This window comes from Rhinichthys klamathensis, unplaced genomic scaffold (genome assembly GCF_029890125.1).
Source record: "Rhinichthys klamathensis goyatoka isolate OS25496 unplaced genomic scaffold, OSU_Roscu_1.1 h1tg000570l_1, whole genome shotgun sequence".
Lineage (NCBI taxonomy): Eukaryota > Metazoa > Chordata > Actinopteri > Cypriniformes > Leuciscidae > Rhinichthys > Rhinichthys klamathensis.
The window spans coordinates 173,583-200,927 of NW_026607036.1; the positions used below are offsets into that span (position 1 = coordinate 173,583).

At 39.9% G+C, this 27,345-nt stretch overlaps 5 non-coding genes across 5 annotated transcripts; all 5 read right to left on the reverse strand.

The window, feature by feature from the left end:
• Positions 1 to 19,682: 19,682 nt before the first annotated feature.
• Positions 19,683 to 19,801, reverse strand: LOC130074645 (5S ribosomal RNA). Its single transcript, XR_008804920.1, has one exon. It is a non-coding gene; the product is annotated as a 5S ribosomal RNA (ribosomal RNA).
• Positions 19,802 to 19,862: 61 nt separating this feature from the next.
• LOC130075026 (5S ribosomal RNA) lies at positions 19,863 to 19,981 on the reverse strand. Its single transcript, XR_008805287.1, has one exon. It is a non-coding gene; the product is annotated as a 5S ribosomal RNA (ribosomal RNA).
• Positions 19,982 to 20,117: 136 nt separating this feature from the next.
• On the reverse strand, positions 20,118 to 20,236 carry LOC130074534 (5S ribosomal RNA). The gene has a single exon (XR_008804811.1). It is a non-coding gene; the product is annotated as a 5S ribosomal RNA (ribosomal RNA).
• A 5,754-nt stretch (positions 20,237 to 25,990) lies between these two features.
• Positions 25,991 to 26,109, reverse strand: LOC130074733 (5S ribosomal RNA). Its single transcript, XR_008805008.1, has one exon. It is a non-coding gene; the product is annotated as a 5S ribosomal RNA (ribosomal RNA).
• Positions 26,110 to 26,170: 61 nt separating this feature from the next.
• On the reverse strand, positions 26,171 to 26,289 carry LOC130074562 (5S ribosomal RNA). Its single transcript, XR_008804838.1, has one exon. It is a non-coding gene; the product is annotated as a 5S ribosomal RNA (ribosomal RNA).
• Between the last annotated feature and the right edge of the window lie 1,056 nt (positions 26,290 to 27,345).

A 27,345-nucleotide genomic window follows, 5' to 3' on the forward strand; every position in this document is an offset into this window, starting at 1 on the left:
GGGTAGCTTGTTAGCTGCAGTTATTCTTAACCACTTAGAGGTGCAGTGAAGGTCCTTGTCTTCTCCGTGGAGGTTTTCTCTGAAGAAGCTTTCTGTCAGGGTACTCACATTACTTCCCGTGTCCAGAAGACATCTAACTGAAACACCATCAATGTGAATATCAACTTCAGGGCACTTGCCAACAGCACGCTCCAAGAACCGCTCTTTTGTTAATGTACTGCATCCCGAGCCTTCTGGTTTTCCCCGCATTGCTCGGCTCACTGCAACGGAGGGACCCCGTTTCCCTGTACCGCAGAACTGGTGGTGGCAGTGGGCTGGCCTTTGAAACTACGAGGTACAGGACACTGTCTGGCTATATGTCCCACTCCTTCACACCTCAGACAGACGGGTTGGCCATCATCAGTGTACTTGGGCTTGACTTTGGGATTGCCAATCTGGTTACCACTTGAACTAACCTTCTGTACGGTGAGTCCACGAACCGCATTAGTGAGTTCTCCAATGGCTTTACCCTGCTGAGTAATTATCTTCACTACCTCTTGCAGAGCCACAACCATGTCACTTTGTGCAGTACTGACCGGATTTGAAGGTTCTGACATCCCTTCCGAACATGTACTCACGATGTGTCGACTCCTGGCCACATTAGCTCCGCGGGGTCTGTCCTCCATAACCCACATCATGGCCTCTTCACGGACGTTAAACAGGGTAGACTGAGGCTTTTCTCTGACAAGCTTGCGCAGCTCTCTACGCAGGGTTGCATCTCTTATGCCTTCGATGAACTGATCTCTTAATGTGAGCTGGGGGTCAGACACAGCATTAGAAGACTGCTGGAGAGCAAAATTAAGAAGTTGGGAGAGAGCATGAGAAAAGTCACGGAGGTCTTCCCCGTCTAACTGTCTACGCGCATAGAAAGCATGCAACAACTGTGGGGTAGTGCGTTTCTCCCTAAAGGCCCCCCTCAAATATGAAAACAGATCACTGGGTTGTTTGGTCTCCCCCCCCCCATACACAGTTTGACTTCATCTAAGGCTGAACCTCTTAAATGGGAAAGTATGAAATCCAATTGGTCATCAGTATTCAACCCCCTTACCCGAATTACACGTTCAACCTCGTCAATGAACTCATCTACAGATTGACCATCTTTAACATGATCACCACTGAATGGCACAATTTGACGTTCCCTTGGAATATAAACATACGATCTAGTAGCATTATTCATATTAGCCAGGGTTGACATTACTTGGTCGTGTCTCCGACCTAACTCCAGAATTTGTGACTGCAATTCCGCCACAGGATTACCCTCATCATCATGACCCGCAGCCCTAGCATCGTCCACATCATGGCTGGCTCCAGCCCGAGCAGCTGGCACATCGTCGTCCTGATCCATGCTCTTGCAATGTCCCTATTTCGAATGGCCCTGAGTCAGAAACAGTCACAGTCAATGCCGGCCAACCTGAAAGGCCGATTCGTTGCCGACGATTAGGCACCCTCCTGCGTTCCCAAAGCTGGTCCCTTGCTTCTCCGCAGGTCCTCCAGGCTCGTCACACCTCACGTCGTTGACCTCCTTGGCCCCGGCACATGACCTGTTTTCCCACTACCGTTGTCTATGTTTTTATGCTATCCTATCTAAACTAGCAATGGAACCCCACTCCTGGTACCAAAATTCTCTGTGGGCCGGTGTGTGGGTGTTAGTGACAGCACCGGACACAGAAATTTAATTATTTGAGGGGTCGTTTATTCCAGACTGCACTTGGAACAGCGCAGCGTTAACTATGCATATCTTAGAAGGTTTAGACAGAAAAGCTTGTTACATTGGATGAAATAAATCAATATGGTTTCTTTATCAAACTGAGTCTTTCTGGTCTTTTCTATTCTCAGTCATCATATTCACAAATCAATACAGGAATCTAACATAGACAACGATAGTGTATTCTGAAAAACACATACACAGAGTATTACAAGATTTGTCAATACAGAATACCAAATAAAGCTGCTCATGTTACATAATACATGCATGAAAATAAATGTAGAAGTCACATTTCCAAGTAACGTTAATACGTTTCAAATATTATAACAAATAACATTCACTCTCAATCACAGGGAATTAACATTTTCATACTCATATTGAAAATAATCAAATGACAAACTTACTGTTCATCACCACTCCCTATAGCATGTACACACTTTCACAGTGAATGATGAACTCAATCCTCCTTCTGCAAATAGCAATAGACACAATGCAACACATTTCTTTAACATTTTGGAGCACATAAGAACAATTTTAACAATCTATGGATTGCCAAACACACACACATATGTATAAGCAATAAACACTTTTTTAGTATTAATTAGTCCACAACACTCACTCTGTTACTTCACACTCGGCCTGGAAACACTCAAGAAGTCTTCAGAGTACTCCTCTCCCCTCTTTAATCAACCAAAATGATCACCAATCACTTAATATCCAAATCATATCATCCACAACAAGATAATCTCAATGATAAAGTGACATTAGTGATGGTGACTTACGCTTCGAGATCTAGTGCCGATAGGATTTCTCCACGAAGATATGAGTCTCGACAGCAGTTAAAAGTTCTCTCAGCACAACACACAAACCTCACGACACACTAAGAGACTTCCAAGTCACTATTTGTGCACCATATTTCTCATTATCTTAACAACAACACAGTTTATTGGCCTCGACACTTCACCGCGCCATCAGCATCTCAATCACGTTGGAACCACGCGCTGTGCACCGCCGACTCTCGCGACACTTCCAGAACGTCACACCTCACGTTTCTTAAAGGGCTAGCGTAATATTTTACCAATAAGTAAGAAAACCCTGGAATAGTCCATAGTGTAACTTCCCTAATCCCAAAGCATTGTTTAACCAGTACAGTAATTAGACTGCTAACTTTTGACCTGGTTACATAATAAAACAAATAAATACAACACACCAGTCTTCATAGAGAATTAGATTTATTAACTATATACATATTAGTAAAATGTGGAAAAGTACTGAATTCACCATATGGAGCAACATAAGAACACAAACATAAAAATAAGTTAAATTAAAACTTAAATTAAAAACTTAAATATATATAATAGTTTAAACAACATTAAACTATTATATATATTTAAGTTTTTAATTTAAGTTTTAATTTAACTTATTTTTATGTTTGTGTTCTTATGTTGTTTTCTCATATTCTGTAACCACTGCTCCTTAGTGATTGTTTCTTTATTTGGGCAAAATATTTTGCCTTTGTACTGGCTATGGCCAGTTTCTTGTGTACGAAATTGGCCACACTTTCTGCACATATTTGCCTTAGTACGATTGTACGACCGTTTGGTTGGGGTGGCTGTGTCAATTGCAGGTGGATCAGAGGAAATTGCTCCAGGGTTAATGGTGGAAAATGGGGCTGGGCAGGGCAACAGTACCATCTGAGACACAACCGGGGCAGTGGGTGTGTCAGGAACCAATGGGTGCGGTGCTGTCGGCCTGGGATAAATTGTCCTTAGCTGGCTGAACGTGGCTGAATGCTGAGGGTGTAAGGCTGATGGCTCAAATGAAGATGCTGTGGCAGATGTACATACAGCTGAGGGCTGGATCTTTCTAAACTTTGTCTTTGCCTGTCCAGCTGTGTCTGGTGGCATCTAGTAGTTATGCAACTGGTGGCTATATTGTGGAGGCACAACAGGCTGTACTCGTGCTGGAGGCAGAGCATCTAATGCCACTGGACGTGCCTCAGGAAGCTCCAGCCCTTGCAACAGGACTGAGACCTCCTGACCCTTTAAACGTTCATTGTGCCACGTTGTAAGGGTCCTCTGGTTTACCTCAACTAGCTGAAGGGTTGTTTCGCTCATCACCGTTCCATTGCTCAGGATTAGCTGCCGAATTCTTCTTTAATCGCGAAGAATGAGATCCCATCTAGACAGAGATTGTTTCCTCTGTTTTTTGGGGCTTCGGTGGATGCTACACAACCTTATGAAAATCATTTCAACAAGGCGACAACAATTAGGCCACTGTGCTGGAGAGCCGCTAGAACCCAAAACACATCTCTTTGTGCTGTCGACACCAGGTGTGAAGACAGCTTTCTTTTTAGAGGATCTAAAACGTCCTGTAAGTAGCCTGTCTTGATGACGAGCTGCATACATCACCCTGTCTTTGTCAAATTGGTCCAGGTTCTGCCACAAACCCACAATGGTTGCAACTTGTTGGTTGGTAAGTGTGAGGCTTGCCTGTGTGCGCAGCTCCACCAGACACTCTGCCAACTCATCCACCCGGTCCATTCCAGGAATACAGTGGTCGTCAACAGCCTGGAAAAATATAACTTTTGGTTAGATAATTACATGCTGTTAAGTGAGTTTGTGGATGTGTTGCTTAAGGGCGAACTGAGAAACAATTGGTCTAGAAAAGGAAATTTTACCATTTCTGAGGGCACTGGTGCAGCTGATGGAGTCTGGACAATGGGCACTGGTGGAGCCTGAAACCAGGGCTGTGGTGCAGCTTATGGAGCCTGAAAGCAGGGCAGTGGTGCAGCTGATGGAGTCTGGACACTGGGCACTGGTGGAGCCTGGACACTGGGCACTGGTGGAGCCTGGAAACAGGGCAGTGGTGCAGAGGAAGGAGTCACAGTGGGCAGTGGTGCAGCGGAAGGAGTCACAGTGGGCAGTGGTGCAGCGGAAGGAGTCACAGTGGGCAGTGGTGCAGCGGAAGGATTCTGGACACTGGGCACTGGTGGAGCCTGGACACAGGGCAGCGGTGCAGTGGGTGGGACTGGTGGACCTATAAGGAATGAGTCATCTAATGCCAGAAGATTTGTAACTGTGGCTTCCTCTCCCAACAAATCAATGAAACCCTCATCCTCTTCCCCTTGCTCCTCCACATCTATCTCCTCCAGCAACTGAGAGGTCCTATCGGAGGTAGGGCACATGTCCTCCAGGGGCTGACTATTCGGTCTCAACAAATATTGCACTCCAATGAGCTCCCCTGAGGAAATATTTGGAACAGGAAACATTATTAAAGGAAAATAATCAGAAAGGTTTATTAAAATGCAGTAAATCTTTTTGTTGTCAGCTTGTGCATGAACAAAAAATATGTAATTCAGGGGGCATCATAAAAAGACAGAGTTACTCTATATTCTAGTAAGAATTTTATTTTCTGCCCTGACACCTAGGACAAAGAATCCAGTGTACAAAAATACAGGTAGTATTATTTTTTCTGTGATCTGTCAAAAATTATATTATTTTTGTCCAGAAGCACTTGTAATTTTACCAAAAAACATTGTGAACTGCATTTATCAAAAATATATTTACCTGTGTATACTGCAGGTGGAGTGAAGCTAGGGACCAATTTCCTTCCATACAACTTATTGTAGTTCTCATTGACAGAGTAAACCAGCTTCCCTGTGTACACTGTAAAAAATTTAACGTAAAATCAACAGTAACTTACTGGCAACAAATATCCAGCAAGCTTCAGTATTTTATTCCACGGTAAAATTACTGTAAATCTGACTACAGTAGTTCACAGCATACTGTATAATAACTTACAGTATATTTATACTGTAAAATTAATTACAGTTCTTGTTTTTGCACTGTATTTTAAAACACTGTAAAGTTACTATGCAGTATAATTGATTACGGTAGTTTTTATATTCACATATATAGTTTTTATATTAACATATATACATATTATGACTAAATACAATCTGTTACAAGCTTAAAAAAGAATGAAATATAAAGACTTGTATGCACAAATATTTCACAGTTATATTACTAATTATTAGATGTCACATCAATTATGACAACACTCAGAAGTCCATTTAAAAAACTTTTATTAAAATTTAATTCATCAAACTGTAAAAACATTCTCCAGTCCAGACTTCGAAGGGCCAATGCAGATCCCAGATTGTTGCTGCTTATAGAGAACAAAACAAAAATTTAGTTACACTACAGCTTGGCAGACATCAATGTGATAAACAGCTTTAATTTAATTTACAGTATATGGAACCACAATACATTGAACCAGGAGATAAGCCAAAACTTAATACCTTTAAATGAGAATGAAACTATGTGAGTGTGTGTACATTTTTGGGTGTACTATCCCTTTAAACTAAATTCTAAGATCCTGATCTCCTCGATCCATGTTAAAAGCTAAAGCCGCTCTAATTTTATGTATTTGAATGTGTTCTTCAATAGCTGAAAATGACTTACCTCTGTATTAACCGTAAGAGCGATACTCATCAGCGCGCTGCAGTGTCGAACAAGTACATACACGCTGAAAGAGATGAAAAACATATTCAACACTGCATAAACCTACAGAGATATTCGTTTCACAATGAATCCCCTTTCTGATTGTCCTGCTTGATACAATTAAGGTAAAAATGCTCCTGATTACATTTAAATGTAATGCTTGTATTTCACATTATAAGCAAATAAAATATTGAAATGAAACTTTTGTTTGTTGATACGTTTTTAACTACACTGACTAATCTTTCCTCTTTACTTAATCAGTAATTAAAAGTCTTACCTAATTCTAATAATTCTGCCAGTCATAGTTGGTGAATTCCTTGATGAAGCTGGCAACATGTGGATTCAGGGCCCTGTTTTACGTTGCACCATCCTGCCACTGTTATGGCTCTGCTGAAATTTGGCTCTGCATTTTGTGTTCTCTGGATTTATCCTGACCAAAAATCTGTAAATAGAATTTTTTTTACAATATACTGAAAAAAGCAATTAGCTAAAAAAGCCAAGTCTAAAACAATAGTGTTTGCTATATTCTACATTTATTTTCCCAGCTTGGGAAAGTAAAAATAAACTTATAATGTTTGCATAGGTTTGAATGACCATAGTACTTCCACTGTAGATTTGGACAAGCAATGATAGCATTAATTGCAAAATCTTGCATGAAAATCAGCAGAAATTAAGTTAACCTTAAAGGGTTAAGTTGGCCACACTGGATTAGGTGTTAATTTATCAGTGCTCACCATGATCTGCTCATGCCATACAGTATGATTTTTTAAGGGCTCATCAATAGTTACCTCTGGATGAATTCCAGGGTTGATGCAGCCTCAGATTGGTACTCCAGGTTGAATATATAGAAAGAAGCGAAGAAGACAGCCAGGGCAGATGTGAAGTCATCCTGAGGGTTAACTGACTGGATGACCACCTTTCCTCATACGCAGAGCATTCATTTTTTCGATGTCAGGATGGAATCTCCTAAAAAACTAATTTGAAAACTTGACCTTATAGGGCAGAATTATCTCTTAGAAGCAAATCAGAAGCGGTTGCACTAAATGAACTGGTATAAGTCTGAATGACAACCTCACCCAGCATGATTATTCTTGGTGTAATGGGAAGCGACATCTGAGCTTCAGCATCTGCATGGGTACTGGTGACCTGCATGCAAAAGGTCAAACAGAAGGAGTGCTTATGTGGGAGACAGCAATAAATCTTAATACATCTAAAAAAAATATATTCATTGGCCATTATATGAATCCAGTATAATAATTACATCAGCAAGAAGGAAAATGGCATCATCTTTCTCTCTAAAGAAGGTCATCATCAGCAATATGACAGCGATTGTTGAGTCCATGTTTTCGCCTTGGAGACGTCGGCAAGAACATTCTTCACTTCTTTTGTCCAGCGAAGAAACTGAGTTTTGAAGAACTGGAGCACCCTCCTTCCTTTTCCAGCAATGCATTCTCTCAGCCTTTCATCAAGCTCGATCCCAGTAAGTGAAGTGAAGTGCTGCATTAAAAACTTATTCATAAACAGGAAAGGCCATTCTCTTTTCAATTCATGTACACTAAGTGAAGGTGTGGAGTTTATTGCACTGCGCTGACTTGCATAAGTTAAGACCATCAAATCATTCACTCTTACACGGTCTGCTCCACTTGGTCCTTCCTGAGAGAAAATTAATTTAAGTTCTTCTTTTTTATGATGTAGAGAGTCTATTGTCTCTCATTCTGGTAATTGAGATGGCTGCCAGTTTATGCATCCATAACTGTCAGTTTTTTCAACTTTTTCTGGCTGTGCTGGGTGGACATTGTTAGTATCCGCAGGTCTTTTTGGCTTTCTGAGACGGGCAAGGGTATTGTTTCTGTTAAGGTTATCCACTCTATTTTTCAGTTGTGAGGACAACGTGAAGTATCCATTGCCCATTCTGTCACCTTCATCTGTTCTGTCTTCAAAGCTATCAGGGTATTTGTCAACTACACTTTTAGCAATTACTGTACACTGACTCCATGTTGGGTTTAAGCATTTTTCTCTCATGGCATCTACAGTGATTCTAACCATGTGCCGTCTGTCTGTGTCTTCTGGGATTGTGTTCTGAGCGAGACATCTTTGTAGAGTGGGCCTAGTCTTCTCCCATGGAATTTTAAATGCCGTAGTCCATGTTTTATTTTGCAAAGGAACGCTGCACTGTGGTGAAGTCATTATTGAGGAGACTTCCAATTCAGTAACTGGAGTAAATGTCAGTGTAATTGTTTCACTTCCTGCATTGTCACTTGGCTGACTGCACTGTGTACCACCACCACCTAAAAATAAAAACATAAAAAGGACCAAAAAAGGGGAAAGCACAGACAGAGTCTACTAAAGACAGAGTACAAATTTAAATGAGACAAATAAAGTTACCATAATAAAAGAACATGAACTTTGAATCTTTTGACTACAAAACAACTATGCAAAATGTCAAGTAACATTTGAACTCTAAAAATCAAAGCAAAAAAAAAGAAGATATTTACAGCATTTAGAAAATTCATTTGCAAAATGTTTTACCTCTGTTGTTAAATGCATGTAGAAGTTTTCTGTTATCAATCAATGAAATCATTTGTTTTAAATCATCCTCTGTTAGAAATCTGAAGTCATCTGAGGTCCTTATGCCAATGTTAGAGAGATGTTCAAGAAGACATGTCAGCGTCTCCTCACTCAAGTGGGCAAGAGTGGCCTTTATGATTGACTCCATGTCGTCTTGCAACCTAAACAGATAGAATGGTGAAGCACAACTAGTTTGAGATCCAAATGTCTATAAACAGACACTGGGTGATAGTCTGCAAGCCCGTCGACACAAACACACACATAACAAGTCTCACTGTCATGCTGTACACAGTGCACACCAAGATCCAACACTGGCACTGACTGATGTCTCTCTGAAACAAAATACACCTTTTCCTGGCAGACTATTATCAGAGCAATCTTCCCCAGCACATATCCACCATCACTAACATCAAGTACAACACTCATTCCCTTCTTATATGTTGTATCCTTGTATGTGACCATGGCTGTCTCCATGATGCTACCAGTCAAATTACTGAGTCGTACAGCTTCTTGAATGGCGACATTATACATGTGGGCATTAAACTCATCAGCCTGACCTACTTGAAGAACAGGAGGAAAGACATTACCAGCATGAAGATACGCCTGAAGCAACTGGTGCCTTTCTGCCAGAGTACTGGAGAGGTTTTTGAAGTTGTGAAGCTTCCGTGCACACTGCTTAAAATATGTATGCTTACTCTCAAACCGCATTGTCCAAAGACGAATGAGAGGACCAAATTTAAGGATTAGGTCTGGATAGTGGAGAAGAAAGTGGTGTTTTGGTTTGATAGGGTTATCTGGGAAAATATCCACTCGCATCTGAACATACTCCCCGATGAGAACCTTGAGATAGGCTACCTGAATGGTGTGAATCTTGGATGCACAAACAAGCTCTACAATTTCACTGAGCCTCAAACACAACTGCCACACTTGGTCATCAAGGGCATTTTTGATCCGATCACCAATAAAAAGAGGGAGAAGGCGCAAAAAACACCAATTCTGGGCTGCACTTCCCCCCAACTTCTTTCCATCTTTCACAACTTCACATGGCCGGTTGCTTGCATCACTGCCAACAAGCTTTATCTGAGATATACTCCTGTTTAACTGAGGGTATGTAAAATGCTTTACTGATACAAAGTGCTTGATGTACAAAGCAAGATCGGTCGACACAATCCCCTTTGAAAAGATCATGCCCTAAACATGGTGGGAGGCCTGGCTGGCACACATGGAAGTGTCTCAAACGATTGAAAACAGAATCGGATTTCACACCATCTATAAGGCTGTGACCCAGTGACAACCCTCTCACACTGTTCTTATAGGCCTCTTGAGTCCTCACATGACCAATTTTTGTAGGCTCCATTTCAAATTCGTCTCTATGTATCATACAGTACCGACAGAAGTTCTTGCTTTTGCTGAAATTTTCAGTAAATCCTCCCACAGAATGGGATCCCAAGTTGTCACCTACAATTGCTATGAGAGCTCCTTGCAGTTTCTCACCATCATCTAAAATAATTCCAGATTCCTCAATATCCATTAAGTCATTAACAAGCCGAGACAATACCAAGTCTTGGCCAAAAGACTGTAAATCCTGTTCCCTGCAAAGCATCACTAACTGCATGGGATCTATAGAGGACCTATTATATGGCAGAATTTCACCCAAGGTAAGGTACACAGCCAGAAGTTTATGGATTTTTTTGCCAGATCCAAGGGGATTTGCAACCTCTAATGCATCCTGGTACAGAATTATGGAGAAAGAAGATGGACACTGCTGAAGAAGAGTATTTTTTTCTCCAATTCTTACCATCCTGGACATCTTCCAGTATATCTGATTCTACAGATTGCTGCATTTTAGAAGTGTTGTACTTTTGTCTAACTGAATGGTGACTTAAAAAGGCTTTAAGTGTATCTTTGACAGGCACATACTGACAGAAACACTCATTTCCTTTGGCATTAATGCCAAAAAAAAAAAAAAATTCCTCTTAAAAAAAGTCTTCCTAGTTTGATCTGACCTAAACACACCCTGATTCTACATCTTCAACAAATTTTCCTTTGAAAGCCCTTCAACTATGGTGTGGATCCTATCTCTAGGTATCTCAAGTTTTGTCAGTTCTTGGCGTACTTTTGCCAGTACATGTGCCATCCCGTGCTCAAGTAAATCTTGGAATTCGTCTATTAATGCTGATATTGTGGTGGCTGGCAGGAGCATTTTTGCTTCCATTCTGAGGTAAAAGAGGGCCAAGTTAGTCATTAGAACATCTCCCTCTGCATGAGCTGAGGTTGTCCCCAGAATCTCTGCAAACGTTACATTGTCAGACTCCTCAGCAGCACATGACATACTGGTGTCAAGACCTACTGCACCGTCTTCACGACAGATGTCACGCGCTGAATGTTTTCTGCTTATGTGAGAGAGAAAAGATGACCTAACCCTGAATGTTTTCTTGCAGCTTGGAAAAGGACATTTAAAGCTGCTGTAGGTAACTTATGTACAAAATATTTTTTACATATTTGTTAAAACTGTCATTATGTCCTGACAGTAGAATATGAGACAGATAATCTGTTAAAAAAAAAAATCAAGCTCTTCTGGCTCCTCCCAGTGGTCCTATTGCCATTTGCAGAAATACACGCTCCTGGTCAGAAACAACCAATCAGAGCCAGGAGGAATGTCTTAGCAGTGTCAATCACGCTCGTGTACGCGCTGATCACACCCCTCTCTTGCACAGCGCGAGCCGTCGTTCAAACTCAAGATTGCCGGCGTGCTGCAGCTGTGCTTATGACGGAGAAACAACCTAAACTGCCAATTCTTGAGTGACACCTGCTCATAAAACAAAGAGGTAAAAGGAAAAAGACCGATGACGATAAACAAGCGAAAAAGAAAGAATTACACAGAGCCCATTGATTCGGTGTCAAAACTCTAGCCGCATAACATGTAGATAAAATGTCACGCACTCTGCTAAGCAACAATTGAAACCTGCTAATTCACTGGCTTGTCATGTTGCTGAAATAATGTACTAGCACACCTTATCTTGCATTATATATCGCTAGAATAATTACTTACATACTGTAACGTTAGTTACCGTTATATTAACTTTATCTTACTAGCTATTTATAACTTATAGAAAGAGTGCAACGTTATAAAGTTACATGTAGGCTATTGCAAAATGCATAATGATTTGAGGACCAAGTTTGTAGTCAAAGTATGGGCAGGCCATAGTCAATCAATGTAAAGCATATTGTTGACGCAGTCCCTATTAGTGAATGTGCCATATAACTTTTTATCCACATTTATCGGTGGCCCTGTTTACTAGCCTGCGCGTTCACGACAGGCTCCGCTGTGGAGGACGAGCTGTGGAGGGAGGGCTGTAGCGCAGCAGAGAGCAAAGGGGGTGGGACCTGTAAGTTGTGCTTGTTCAAATTTTCAGGCTAAGTCAACGTTTTCTCAAAACTCCCTACTGCAGCTTTAACTGCCTTGCCATCTCTAATGTGCTATTTTAAATGCTCACAAAGACAAGATACGGATGTAGAAGTGAAAGAACATCCCATAACCTGGCATGTCATATTAACACCACTGTGTGATTTGTCAGCACATGGTGTAACCACTGCATGGTTACGATACATATGTATACGAAGGCCAACAGCAGTTTTGAAGTTACATGGACACTGGAAAAATCCACAAGAGAATCTATGGTTTGCAAGATTCCTGTGTTCCTTAGCATGTCTGATAAATTCTGGAATAGACTCTACAGAGTACTGACACACTTTGCAAGAGAAAGGCATTTCTAATCTTATTTCCAAGCAATTTTAACTTTATACAGTACTTACCCATCCATATCTGGTGACTTAACCAAGGATTTTTACCTGCAAGACAAAGAGAAACATGTATCAGTTAAAACATAAAAAGGTTGCAAAATAATTCCAATATGTAAAATCAAAATAAAGAATTAGAAAAGAAAACAAATTTCAAAGACCAGAAATTACAAGCTAACAACTTAAATGCAACTTAAAAATAGCAAAAAAGTTAACATATAATTTTTGTAAATAAATAATTGAATGCTCATATTAATTATTCAATCTGTGTATTTAATTTATTACTAATTGTGAATTATTAAGAATAACATGAGTGTTTTACAGTCGATTTCATGTCTCTATGATCTTTGAGTTCAATAGAATAAGAATATTACATACATTTACACTAGTATATTTCTTTAAAACAAATAGAATGTAAGTTTCACAAACTGAGATTTGTGAAAGGGTTTTTTTCTTAGCAACATTTCATATTTGATGACTCCTCCATCCTTCAGCCTGTGACCCCCGATGTAATGACAAACTGGGTCCTCCCTCGAAATTGGGTGTCTATCAGCTATGATTAATAGTTCATATAAACTATAATTTAAAATATGCATAGCTTACTATATAGTGCATAATAAAAAAATAAAAAAACTGAGTGCAATTTGTTTTATTTGATAAATGTTAATGAATCCAAAAACTAATAATAATAATAATAGCCTAGCCTTTTAGGTAAACGGTTGATCATTACATTGTTCTTTTATAACTGAAATAATTGGGAATTTAACACTTAATTTAACACATAATTATCTTAAAGATGACTGAATACATGTACAGTAGGTGTAAATGCGTGTATGCTATCAGGCCAATCGGTATCTGTGCTAGTATGCTAAATAATAAGTTACAGATATTAATGGTCATTTTAAAGTGGTTAAAAAAGGATTTATCATAACATGATTTTGTAGAAATTGTAATTAGACACTAAAGAGTGTAGGCCTACCAATTAAAACTAATTTGAGATCGCTTGGGGTCCTGACAGAGACCCGATTTCGAGGGAGAACCTGAATTGTCACAAATAAGAAATGAGAAGCACCCAAGGTGACAAAAACGGAGATTATAATGACCATTGTCGTGAATATCAAACGAATATCAAATATACAACTAAATTAACCTCAGTCCGTTGGCAGTGGCTGTATCCAGACATTAATAAACTAATATACGGTAGTGTACTTGAAGTGAATGAAAACGAGTGAGCAAAATAAAACCCTGTGAACGTCTGGTCTGAAGGATGCCGAGACGCGGGAATTCATTCGGCGCGACTTTCACCGACTGTGTAATTCACTTTAAGTGTACATCGGTTGTACTCACGTTATAAATGTATAATGTGATTGAAAACACTGTGGTTGTCCCTTCAAGTCGTGGATAACATAGGTCGATTTCGAACATATAGCCTTGTAGGCATAACGTAACGTTAACGGGCGCATATGAGGCCTCGATTGTGACAGGTCACACGCACGCACACGGTGTAAGTTAACGTTACACACAAATGTTCAGAAAAATAACATTTGGATTTACTTTGTTCTAAACTTGAAATTATTAACTAACATTAACAGCAAACCTTGTGATAACTAGTATTTGGCTAACTGGCAAGAATGTTTCCGTTACAAAGCTAACGTTATCTTTATATCAAAATCACCACCGATTATTTAAAGGAGCTGTATGTAAGATTGTGGACAAAACTGGTACTGCAATCACTTTCAAATTACTGTAGAGCTGTGTATCCCCTCCCCCTCCTCCCTGACTCGAGGTTGCCAGATAGGCTGCAGGATCCAGCAGGAACATAGGCTGCTACAAGGAGCTTTTAACTAGAGCAGAGCTGGCAACCCGGATGCCGAAACACTACTGACTTCGTGATTGGTAGATAGGTGGAGGGTGGGGCTTCAGGCCAAAACACAAGATGACAACATCAACATCAGTTGAGGGCTGCAACTGCACTTTTTAAATGACAATATCGTGGCCGTACTACTGTTGTCAGTGATATAAGTATTTGAAATGAACATGATTTCTTAATGTCTAGAGACACATCAGGGCCATTTTATGATTAATTGAAATACATTTCTTACATACAGCTCCTTTAATGGTAAAACGAATATCTTCACATTTGGGGTGAAACATTTAGAAATACACATCTTTAAAATATTGAATACAAATAGAATTTTACATCTCACCTGGCTGGTTCTTGCTGGTAGTGCCCTGTGTGTGCCCCCATCCTCAAAGGCTCACGATGAAATGGAAAATTCGAGTGAAGGCTGACGGTTTAGATGATTGGTTGCCAGGTATACCCATTACGATTTCGCTGTGTAACTAAGTGTGTAATTAGAAAGCAAAATACTAATACGTCCAGTGACCGCGGTGAATAGTGCTGCTGGCAACAAGGGAAAGACCTTGTGACAGCCTGGAGAGACAGCTGACAGGAGGAAAGAGACCCCATTGGGGCTGGTAAGGGTTAGCTACCCTTGTCGGCAGTATCCAGCTCCGTGTTTACAGGATGCTGGAGACACCCGCCCAAGGCTTCTGAGAAATTAAAGAGAAAAATACCCCTAGAGTCTGCGAGAGCGGGGGCGGAAGATGACTCAATGTTGGACAACATGGTTAACGACTTAGGAATGAAAATGGATATGAGTATGGAGAGTAAGACTAGTTCAAGATCTGCAGTTAGTAAAGTCATTGAACTCCAAGTTTGTGTCTGTGGCTGGAGCAAGGCGACAACGGTCAGGGGTTTGAAGGTTCATCAAGGGAAAATGAGGGAGAAGGGACAAGGGCCTCGCATTGATCAGTACTTCTTACGAAGTCAGTCAAGTCAGTCGAATGAAATCCAGCGACAGGAAGCAAACCACAGCTCGCAGGATATCAGCACCCCTGTCATAGAGGACAGGAGGGCTTGCACAGTTAGTGATGAACAAATTCATACTTGTGAACCCGGTCAGACTAACCAGCATAAGAGAGAAAAGAACCTCAACAGGTATAGGCCTGGAGTTAGATGGCCAAGAGCTTGTGAGAAAACTGCATGGGACACGGTAAACACAGATCTATGCTTTGCATTGGAAAGATTAAGTGGTACAGTTGAAAAGAAGCTGGATAAATTTGGAGACATCATTTACGCATATGGAAGTGAGAGGTTTGGTGTGGAAAAAAGGAAGGAAAAAGTACAAACTACTCCTGGAATGTCTAGACGGCAGCAGAAAATTGAAGGGTTAGTTAGAGAAAGGAGACAGCTGAGGAAGCAATGGAAAAGAGCAGAACAAAGTCAGAAGGAGGGACTCAATCTCTTACAAAGGGCCATAAAAGATAAGCTGGCAACATTACGCAGAGCTGAGCGCCTACGGAAACGCTACAAAAAGAAGGAACGTGCGAGGGCTAATTTCTATAAAGACCCATTCAAATTCGTAAAGAAGTTATTCACCAGGGAGAAGAATGGCACTTTAAAAGCATCTAGGGTTGAGTTAGAGAGATATTTGGAGGAAACGCATACAGATGCAAAAAGGCATGAGCCTATGTCAATTCCATCAGACATACCACCTATCAACCCACCAGAATACCAAATGGAGGTCTGTGCACCTAAGTGGAAAGAGGTAGAGCAGGCTGTGAGAAAGGCAAGGGCTTCATCATCTCCAGGGCCTACTGGAGTTCCGTACAGAGTGTACAAGAGTGCTTCAGGAGTTCTGCGAATTCTGTGGAAATTGATAAAAGTGGCATGGGAAAAACAGGTTGTACCTAGAGCATGGCGCAGAGCAGGTGCAGAGCAGGTGGAGTCTTTATACCTAAAGAAAAAGATGCTACAAGCATCAATCAGTTTCGTCCTATTTCACTATTAAACGTTGAAGGTAAGATTTTCTTCAGCATTATTGCCCAGAGATTGTCCACCTACCTATTAAAGAATGGCTTCGTTGACACTTCAGTTCAAAAAGCGGGCATTCCAGGGTTCTCAGGATGCTTAGAACACATCAATGTTATCTGGCAACGAATTCAGTCAGCTAAAAAGGAGAGGAAGGAGCTCCATGTGACATTCCTGGATTTGGCTAATGCATATGGTTCAGTGCCACACAAGCTTCTTTGGGCAGCATTTGATTTTTTCAGAGTACCAATGTCAATAACAAATTTAGTGAAAGCCTATTTTGGAGATTTGCAATTTAGTTTCTCAACTCCAAAATTCAGCACTGCATGGCAATGTTTAGAGGTTGGAATAATGGCAGGATGCACCATTTCTCCACTGGCTTTTACCATGGCAATGGAAGTAATCATTAGGGCATCAAGATGGGTAGTAGGAGGAGAGCGCTTGGCTTCTGGGATGCGACTACCACCAATCAGAGCATACATGGATGACATGACAACCATGACTACAACAGTAGTGTAACCGGGGTGCGATGAAGCTGAGAAGAGGCTGGATCCAAACGCAGTGTGGCTTTATTAAACAGGTGATGAACTCAGACAGGAACAGGATACAAGGACTCAGAAACAGGAATAACTAACGTTAACTTCAAACATTCAACAACTCACAAGTAGAGCCCGACCGATATGGATTTTTGGGGGCCGATACCGATATTAGGGAGTAAAAAGAGCCCGATACCGATATATCGGCCGATATTATTTATGTGTATATTATAATACAGTAGCAATATTATTTATGTGTATTATAGTACAGTATACCAATCAAAAGTTTGGACACTTTCCTATTGGTGTGTACAAACTTTTGATAGGTACTTTACACAGTAGCTATAAACAGAATAAATATATTTTATAAACACGTTTTGCAATGATCACTCAAATGTGGTAATCAAACACTTGTGTGACACAGATATGTAATGGAGGCAGGGGGAATGATAGAATGAGAATTATACAGCTGAGCTGTAACCAAACTAGTTTGCATTGCATGTTATATTATATTATATTCTACTGTTGCATAATCTTCACTAACGACTTTGTCTTTTAATTTAGTCATAACTTGTATCAATAAATATATAAAAAGTGTCACTGACAAAACCTTATTATCTTCTATTTTTACTCTTAATTCCTCTTATCTCTACCAGTGGAGGAAGAACTCAGATCTTTTTACTTCAGTAAAATTAATAATATCATAATGAAAACGTTTTTAATTACATAGCCTATGTACAGTACTTTTATACTATTTTAAATAATTAGTAAGCAAAATGTACTAAACGTGAAACTAGGCTAGGCCTACTCTTAATGCAAAATGGCCCTATATAAAGTGTTATTATATACATTTTTGGAATATTGCTTGATGTTGTAACGTAGCGTTATCAGGCAGAATGAGCTTTACACTGTGTCTTCACCGGACGCGGCCGTTATTGCTCGCGTCGCAACAGTTGTTTACCCTAGACAAAGCAGAATCAGTTTACTGTCGGAGATCGCTCGCGCCACGCATTTTAATCAATGTTTCATTGATTAAAATCAACCAATTGCCTTAATAAATAAGAATTAGGCCTAAATATAGCAGACAATATAATCAGGACTTCTCAGCTGCGCGCTTGCAATAGTCACAAGCTCACACAATACGTGACAGAGGCTGGTAGCAGAGAAATCAATTCTGTGAATTACACTGCGCAAATCACAAGTAGGCTACTACCCACCGGATGAAGAAGGGTTGGCTCTCAGTCTCCACAGGCTACATAAAATATTCATTTTATTTTATTTTATTTTTTGTGTTCGCATTTATGAGGAAAAAAACAATGTTACAGACGCAACAGTTCAGCACTACGGACGTGAGGGCTCTGAAAGCGGCACTAAAATAGGCGTTTGAAACTTTCACATAGACATCAAACAGAAAGCACAAAACCTTTCGTTTCAAAGTGAATTTCGTTTTGTATTAATTGTATCTTAATTTTAATCAATGTTTCATCAACCATTTGCCTGGATTTAATTTATAAGAAGTAAATATAGCTAGCAGACGATAGATAATCTCGACACGGAGGCGCCTGCGGGTGAACTGGAGCTCGTCTCATGAACCGAAACTTAGCGTATAGACCTGAGAATTAAAATATATCTATATTGAAATGTCTACTTTTAAACAGAACAATTCAAAACGAAAGACAGACAGACTCATGTAGGCTAATCGTATGAAATGTGCATTTCTCTCTGGCACGCGTTCACTGAAGATCGCGAGTCAGCATCGTCAACTTCATCTTTGGCTGACACTGACTGAAAACACTTGTTTATTAATAAACAATTAAAATGTCTCCTTGCCATATTTGTTGTATTCATAATCATTACTTTTGCCAGTTCTTGTGACAGCTTTTAGGTGCTTTATTGGCAGCGCCACCCTTACATGAATCACCGCACCGCATTTTTAAAAATATTCATTTATCGGCCATTATAAATGCCGATACCGATAGTTAGGAAAATGCCTAAAATCGGCCGATAATATCGGCCCGCCGATATATCGGTCAGGCTCTACTCACAAGGACAGGGCAAAAACACAGGGCTTAAATAATCCGGGACAAACGAGCTAGACAGGATAACAAGGGGGCGTGGTTAACAAGAAACACCTGGGATAACTAATGGACAAGACAGGGAACCACTAAACATGACAAGACACAAACCCACATCGTGACAAGTAGCCTGCACTAATCGGTTATTGGGGAAGTTAACAGATAATATCGAATGGGCACGAATGCAATTTAAGCCCTCTAAATCAAGGAGCATCTCGATAGTTAAAGGAAAGGTAGTAGATAAAACACTCTTCATTAATGATGAGGCAATACCAACAGTTTCTGAGAAGCCAGTGAAGAGTCTTGGGAGATGGTACGATGGGGATCTAAAGGACACAGTTCGAGTGGAAGAAGTTAGACGACAAGCAGTGGAAGGGTTGAAGAGCAATTCCCAGGCGGTCTCCCATCCAAGTACTAACCAGGCCAGACTCTGCTTAGCTTCCGAGATCAGACGAGATCGGGCGTGCTTTTTTTTTTTTTTTTTTTTTTCAGGCTGTTTGAAGAAACAAAGAGACTATGTCCAGCTTTTTGAAGAAGCTCAGTGACTCTTTTTTTTTTTTTTTTTTTTTTAAACAAAAAAGCTTACAGCACCTGGTATTCCCAGGCGGTCTCCCATCCAAGTACTAACCAGGCCCGACTCTGCTTAGCTTCCGAGATCAGACGAGATCGGGCGTGCTCAAGGTGGTATGGCCGTAAGCGAAATCTGCTACCAAAATCGGGCTATTTGAAAGGTTAAAACATTGGTAAAGTAAACTAAAAAGCTTACAGCACCTGGTATTCCCAGGCGGTCTCCCATCCAAGTACTAACCAGGCCCGACCCTGCTTAGCTTCCGAGATCAGACGAGATCGGGCGTGCTCAAGGTGGTATGGCCGTAAGCGAAATCTGCTGCCAAAATTTGGCTTTTTGAAGAAAAAATTCAGAGACACTTTCAGGCTTTCTGAAGAAACAAAGAGACTATTTCCAACTTTTTGAAGAAGCTCAGGATTCTTTTTTTTTTTTTTTTTTAACTAAAAAGCTTACAGCACCTGGTATTCCCAGGCGGTCTCCCATCCAAGTACTAACCAGGCCCGACCCTGCTTAGCTTCCGAGATCAGACGAGATCAGGCGTGCTCAAGGTGGTATGGCCGTAAGCGAAATCTGCTGCCAAAATCGGGCTATTTAAAAGGTTAGAACATTAGTGAAGTAAACTAAAAAGCTTACAGCACCTGGTATTCCCAGGCGGTCTCCCATCCAAGTACTAACCAGGCCCGACCCTGCTTAGCTTCCGAGATCAGACGAGATCGGGCGTGCATTTTTTTTTTTTTTTTTTTTTTTTTTATTATCAAAAAGTAACAACATTTTTTTACATAACAATTATGAAGTTATGATTCCAATCATTATAACCCCAACACTAATTCATCTCACATATCAATGAATCATACAGGGAAAAACCATAACTTAATTTTCTTCAATCTTCATCCACCAGAGTATTCCAAATAAAATGTTGAACCATTATTCAAGCTCATTGTCTCTTTTCAAAAATTTAAACTTAACCCTTATTTTATATCTATACTTATAAGCCCACATTCTTCATCCACAAATGCCTTTTCAAATTCCTCTTTGCTCAAATATTGCCACATTAGATACACATTCTTTCTTACAACAGTTTTAAACATCTCAATTACATCCACTTTCTTCCCTTCAAAATATGCCAAGTTCCTTCTCACCCATATTGCATATCTTGCATGACTTAACATAAAATTCCAGAAATTAACCATCTTGTCTTTGTGATTCATACATTCACCGAATAAAAACAGTTTTTTCCATTCATTCCCTGTTACATCTTTTCCCATTCCATCCTTGACCATCTTTTTCATTTTTTCATGGAACACTTGAAGCTCTTTACATTCAAAGAATATATGCATCAGGGTCTCTGGCTCTGTCCCACATAAATCACATTCTCTTTTCACATTTTTGTTTATTTGATGGATTACCACCTTTGTGTATATCCTATTATGTCTGAGATTAAAGTCCAGGTTCTCACAATCCAGTCCATTATATTTCACCCTTAAGTTCTTCCAAATTGTCTTCACATTCAAATCTGGAAATAGTTTTGTCCATACAGCTTCTGATGCAGGCATTTTGATTTTCCTTTTTCAGCAACATCTTATATATCATTTTCACATTTATCTAAGACAAATACTTCTTATTATTATTTTCCAAAATATACATTTCTGGAATTCCCCAATTTCCCACTTTAACAGTCTCTCTCTCTATCCTTTCCACCCAGCTCTTAGGCAGGCTTATTTTGATATTTTCACACTCACGGTCCACTTTTGCTTGTTCAATCTCATCATCCCATCCCACCACACAGTCATATATTGCCCTATTTGGCAAGAACCCCTTCACATATTCATATGCCATATCTTTTACTTTTCTAATACCCGCTCTCATGAACAATCTATTGTAAAGCATTTTCCCTCCTAACCTTACTTTTGGATTCAAGAAAATTGGCTGATGATGCACTTGATTTATATTCTCACATTCATATCCCACATTCACTACAAACTCAGACCATGCACTAAAGACTTCCTGATAAAATAATGGCACCTTTTCAATCATTGGTCTTTTTAAGGCCATGAACAATCCTTCCTCACCACATCCTGCACTTTTATCTAAGTAATTTCTCATATAACCCTTCCATCCATACTCTACTTTATCATATAGATATTTTTTATCGTTTTCACTCTTATTGCCTTTCTTTTAACTTCTAAATCAATCAACTTCAAGCCTCCCTCCTTATAATCCGCTATTAGAGTTTTTGCTGATATTCTAACTCCTTTACCTCCCCACAAAAAATATTCACTGTCTCTTTAATTCCATTCAACACCCAATTTGGTAGGTCTATTACCCCCATCACATAGTTACATTTTGTAAGCAATAATGAATTAGCTACTACTACTTTGCCTCTTAATCTTAACTCCCTTAGTCTCCAAAATTGTAAAACTTGTTTAATTTTATTTAATATTCCTGTCCACGTAGCATCTCTAGCTTCTTTTACATTTACTCCTATCTTTACACCTAGAACCTTCAAATACTCTGTAGTTATTTTAAAGGGAGTGTCTGACCCTTTTATATCCACACCTCCTATACTCATTATTTCGGATTTATCTACATTTATTTTTGCACCTGACGCTTTTCCGTATGTTCCCTTATTCTATTTATACTCTCTATGTCCTTAACTGTAAATGTGGGATCATCTGCATACTGATGAATTATGCTGATTCCCCCATATGGTATTTGAATTCCTCTTATTTCTTTATCTCCTTTAATCAGTGTTGCCAAAGGCTCTGCTGTTATTGAGTATAGCAATGCCGACAATGGACATCCTTGCCTAACTGACCTCTCTAAAGGAAAAGGGTCAGTTAACACCCCATTAATTTTCACACAACTCTTAGCATTATCATATACTAACTTTATCCACCTTAGAATCCTCTCCCCAAATCCAAATCTTCTCATTGTTTGCTCCATGAAGCTGTGCTCTACCCTATCAAACGCCTTATTTAAAGCCATCGATAAAATCAAACCGCCCTCCCCATCCTTTCCCATGCTTTCTACTACATCCCTTATTGTACTAATTGTGTCTGTGATATCTCTTCCCATTATGCTGTATGCTTGATTTGGTGATATTATTGTCCCTACTACCTTTTTTATTCTATTAGCTAATACTTTTGTTAAAATTTTATAGTCTGTGTTTAAAAGACTCAATGGTCTATAATTTTCCAACTTAAGTGGACTCCCCTTATTTTTGTACAAGATGGTGATTACTCCTAAACCCATTGATTGTGGCATTTCCCCTCTCTCTTCCATACTCTTATACAGCTTCCACAATATTGGTGCTATAATATCAACAAAAGTCTTATAAAATTCATGTATTAGACCGTCTGCACCTGGGCTTTTATTCGGTTTTGTTTGCTCTATTGCTTCTTTTATTTCTTCAATCCTTATATCTCTTTCACACATACTTTTATCCTCTTCATTTAACCTAGCACTTACAGTATTTAAAACCTCATCCACACAGTCCTGTTTTACACCTTCTTTCTTAAATAATTCTCTATAAAACGACTCTACTACTCTTATTATCTCCACATAATCAGTTACTTTTACCCCTTTTTCATTTTCCAACTCAAAAATATGATTTTTCCTCTGCTTTTTTTTCTCTAAGTTCAGAAAGAACTTTGTACTCCTTTCTCCCTCTAAAGCATACTGTGCCCTACTCCTTACTATTGCACCCTTACTTTTTTCTTTTTTCATATTCCTCCATCTCTGCTTTTATCTTCAAAAAACATTCTTTTCCATGCTTAGGATCCCTATCTATTTTCTCTGCTTCCTTCTTCAATGCATTTTCCATTGCTTCTACTTTACTCCTCCTCATGAAATCCCTTTGTTTTGAATATCTAACACTTCTTTTTTTTATTTTTGCTTTCATTATTTCCCACCATTCACACACATTTTCATTAAACAATGGGTTTTCCATTTCATACCTTATACATTTGCTGATATTTTCTTTATATGCCTTTTCCTTTAGCAGAGATGCATTCAAACACCACACGCCCCCACCTCTCTCTTCCATATTTACACCAACCTTAACTGTCATAGCAGCATGGTCACTTATCCCTATAAACTTATATTTCACATTTTTCACGTATCCTAACATTTCCCTTTTAATTAAACATAAATCTATTCGGCTTTGCTTCAAACTCCCCATCACCATTTGCCTTCTAGAAAACTCTCTTTTATAAGGATTCTCCTCTCTCCAAGCATCAACTATATCCTCGCTCATCATCCATTCATTTAAATATTTCCTAGACACATCTGATTTAAAATTTGCACTACTTGATGCATCTAGTCTTGTGCACCAAACATTAAAGTCTCCCATTACTATAAATTTCCCTTTACATAACGGCTTAATTTCTTTGAAGACTTCTTTTCTTTCAGTTTCTACATTAGGTGCATAAACATTTATCAACCTAAATAGCTCATTGCGAAACATAAAATCTATTACTAACAATCTCCCTTTACCATCTTTATAAATTTGTTGTACATTATACACTCTATCCCTCTTTATCAAAATCGCCACACCACAAGCTTTTTGATTTCCATGGTTTACAAAAATGTCATCTTCCCACACTTTTTTTATATTTCCCATTATTTCTTCCGACCAATGCGTCTCTTGTAAACATATTATGTCTGCTTTAAGCACTCCCTTCACCTTCTCAAACTTGTTTACATCTCTTAGTCCATTGGCGTTCAAGCATGCAATGTTCATAACGCCACACATAATGTATATTATAGTTTTAAGGAATCTCAAACTCATTTCAGTAAATCCAATTCCTTACTTTTTTGCAGTATGCTCCTCCTTCCCATTTTTCTTTCTTTTCTTCTTTATGCTCTTTTCCTCACTTGTGTCCATTTCCTCCTCCACGTTTAATGCTGGGTTCTGTGACATCTCCTTTTCTCCTCTCCCTCCTTCATCCTTCTCCTTCATACTTTTTGCACCTTGACTTTCACCATCACCTTTCGATATCTCTCCATCGTCTTCTTCGTTCTCCCGTTCTTTCAATATTTTTGCTTTTCCGTCTCTTAAATTTGTCCCTTCATCTAGTTCCAGAACTTTATTTTTTTCTCCTCTCTCTCTCTGCCATAGTCGTGAGACCACTTTCTCTTCGACCACTCTCTCTCTCGGCAGCTCTCCGTTCTCCTTTTCCTTCTTTTTCGCACCAAGTGCCACTTCTCACCTCTTCTCCAGCCGCTACACCTTCCTCCTCCTCACTTTTCTCCTCCTCATCCACCTCGTAAAGATCTGATGGCTCTCCTTCGATGCTCTCTTCTCCCATCTCCGCCGGCGTTTCACACACACACAGTCCATACCTCATCTGACACTCCTTGCAATTCCCCTCCTTACACTCCCGTGCATAGTGTCCTTGCTTGTTGCACTTGAAGCTTGGGCAGTCTCTCAGTATGTGCCCCGGTTGAATGCACAAGCGACAAACTTTCACCTGTCTGTCATGGATGACTCTGAAGTGCTCCGTACCTCCCATTGTGTCAAACTTTGTGGAATACGGCAAGGATTTGACCGTATCAGTGAACTTGACTTTTAAAAATCTGGTCCCATCCGCTATATCAGTCCCTGGCCACATTCTCCTCTTTATTCTTGAGACAGCCGTCACTCCCCATTCCGTTAGCTTTCTCATTATTTCCTCATCCTGGATGTACGTAGGCAGACCCAGGAATGAAACTACCATCTCCGTGCTGTTTATTTCTTTCGCCATGATTCTGCTCTGTTTTATCTTTAATCCATCCAATATTTTATCTTTTCCTTTCTCCTCCTCCATTGTTAGTTCATATTCCTTTGGAGTTTTGTACCTGCATCCGATGACCACTCCACATTCCTCTCTTACTTTCTTCAGCAGTTCCATCATGGTTATTCTGTCCTCTCCCCTCTATCTCCACCAGCACTGTTAGTCTCTTCTCATAATTCCTTCTCCTTTGTTCATCTTCAACGCCATTTTCACTCACATTCCGCTTGTCCACTCCTCTTCCCTTTTCCATGTTGTCAGCTTGCATTCCCACCTTCACTGTGCCAGAAGTACTAATCCCCAAACAGCAGAAATGCCGTTTGGGGAGTAAATAACTCCACAAATTACAATTCCTTGTTTAATAAAGGGTTGTTTTAGCACAAAACTCAAAATATCTTCCAAACAAACACTCTCCACCTGTTCTCTCCACTGACTCTACCACTTCCTGCTTCCACTAGGGCGTGCTCAAGGTGGTATGGCCGTAAGCGAAATCTGCTGCCAAAATCGGGCTATTTGAAAGGTTAAAACATTAGTGAAGTAAACTAAAAAGCTTACAGCACCTGGTATTCCCAGGCTGTCTCCCATCCAAGTACTAACCAGGCCCGACCCTGCTTAGCTTCCGAGATCAGACGAGATCGGGCGTGCTCAAAGTGGTATGGCCGTAAGCGAAATCTGCTGCCAAAATCGGGCTATTTGAAAGGTTAAAACATTAGTGAAGTAAACTAAAAAGCTTACAGCACCTGGTATTCCCAGGCGGTCTCCCATCCAAGTACTAACCAGGCCCGACCTAGCTTAGCTTCCGAGATCAGACGAGATCGGGCGTGCTCAAAGTGGTATGGCCGTAAGCGAAACCTGCTGCCAAAATCGGGCTTTTTGAAGAAAAATTTAAGAGACTCTTTCAGGGTTTCTGAAGAAACTCAGAGAGACTATTTCAGGCTTTTTGAAGTGTAAGAAAAAATAATGCGGACGTCGAAGATCTCAAAAATGAAGTTTATTACAGCATCGCAGTGGCAAGATACCTTGGGTTCACCGGCGTCCAAATGAACCCCGAAATAATCTCAGCTCAAACATTTTATACTGTATTCCATTCCATTCGTCTTCCCCCTCAGCATGTAAATGAAGTACAAGAGTCAGCCCATTTCCCCAGTCCTGATCTCATCAACATAACAGTCTCATTCACATCTTGATGATAATCCAATCAGCCCAACTGATTCTTTTAACTTACAATAGGGAGAACAGGACTGGCAGAACTCTCATGCTTAACAGGTGACATCATCATCATCATCACAACTCCAAAGTGCAAAACACAATGTACATCACTTCAATGTAGAACGGTCAAATGTTAAGGTGATAACTTTTATTTTAAGTCCCTGTAATCAAGATGGTTCTTGATTGCCTGCTGTCGCTCCCATGCTATAGGTGATAACCGTGACTCTTTGCATATTACTGAGATTGGAATGAATTGTCTCTATGATAAATAAGCTCTTTTAGTGAAGGAACATTTACATATATATATTGGAGTGGAAGTTGGATCGGAGCAGACTATAATTTCTTACAGTCCCCCCTTTGATGCTCTTGGCCCATAAGAAGCATCACATCCACTCCCTTTTCATAGATAACACCTCCCTTCCCTGGTGGGCAGGTGCCCAGTGGCGGTGAAGCCCTGGCTTAGGTTGTCCCCCTATGGCCATCGGAGAATCTTACCCGTCGTTGGGTCGACACCTCATGCACACTGGTTACAGCTCTACTTCACTTGAGCAGAATTATCATAGTTTGCGTTGTTAAGAAATTATTATTATTATTTTTTTTTGTTTTTTTTGAGGGTTTGAAAGAGGTAATCAAGAACCATCACATCCAACGGAAATGTTCAATATTGATCATAGAATTATCTTCAATCTGACGT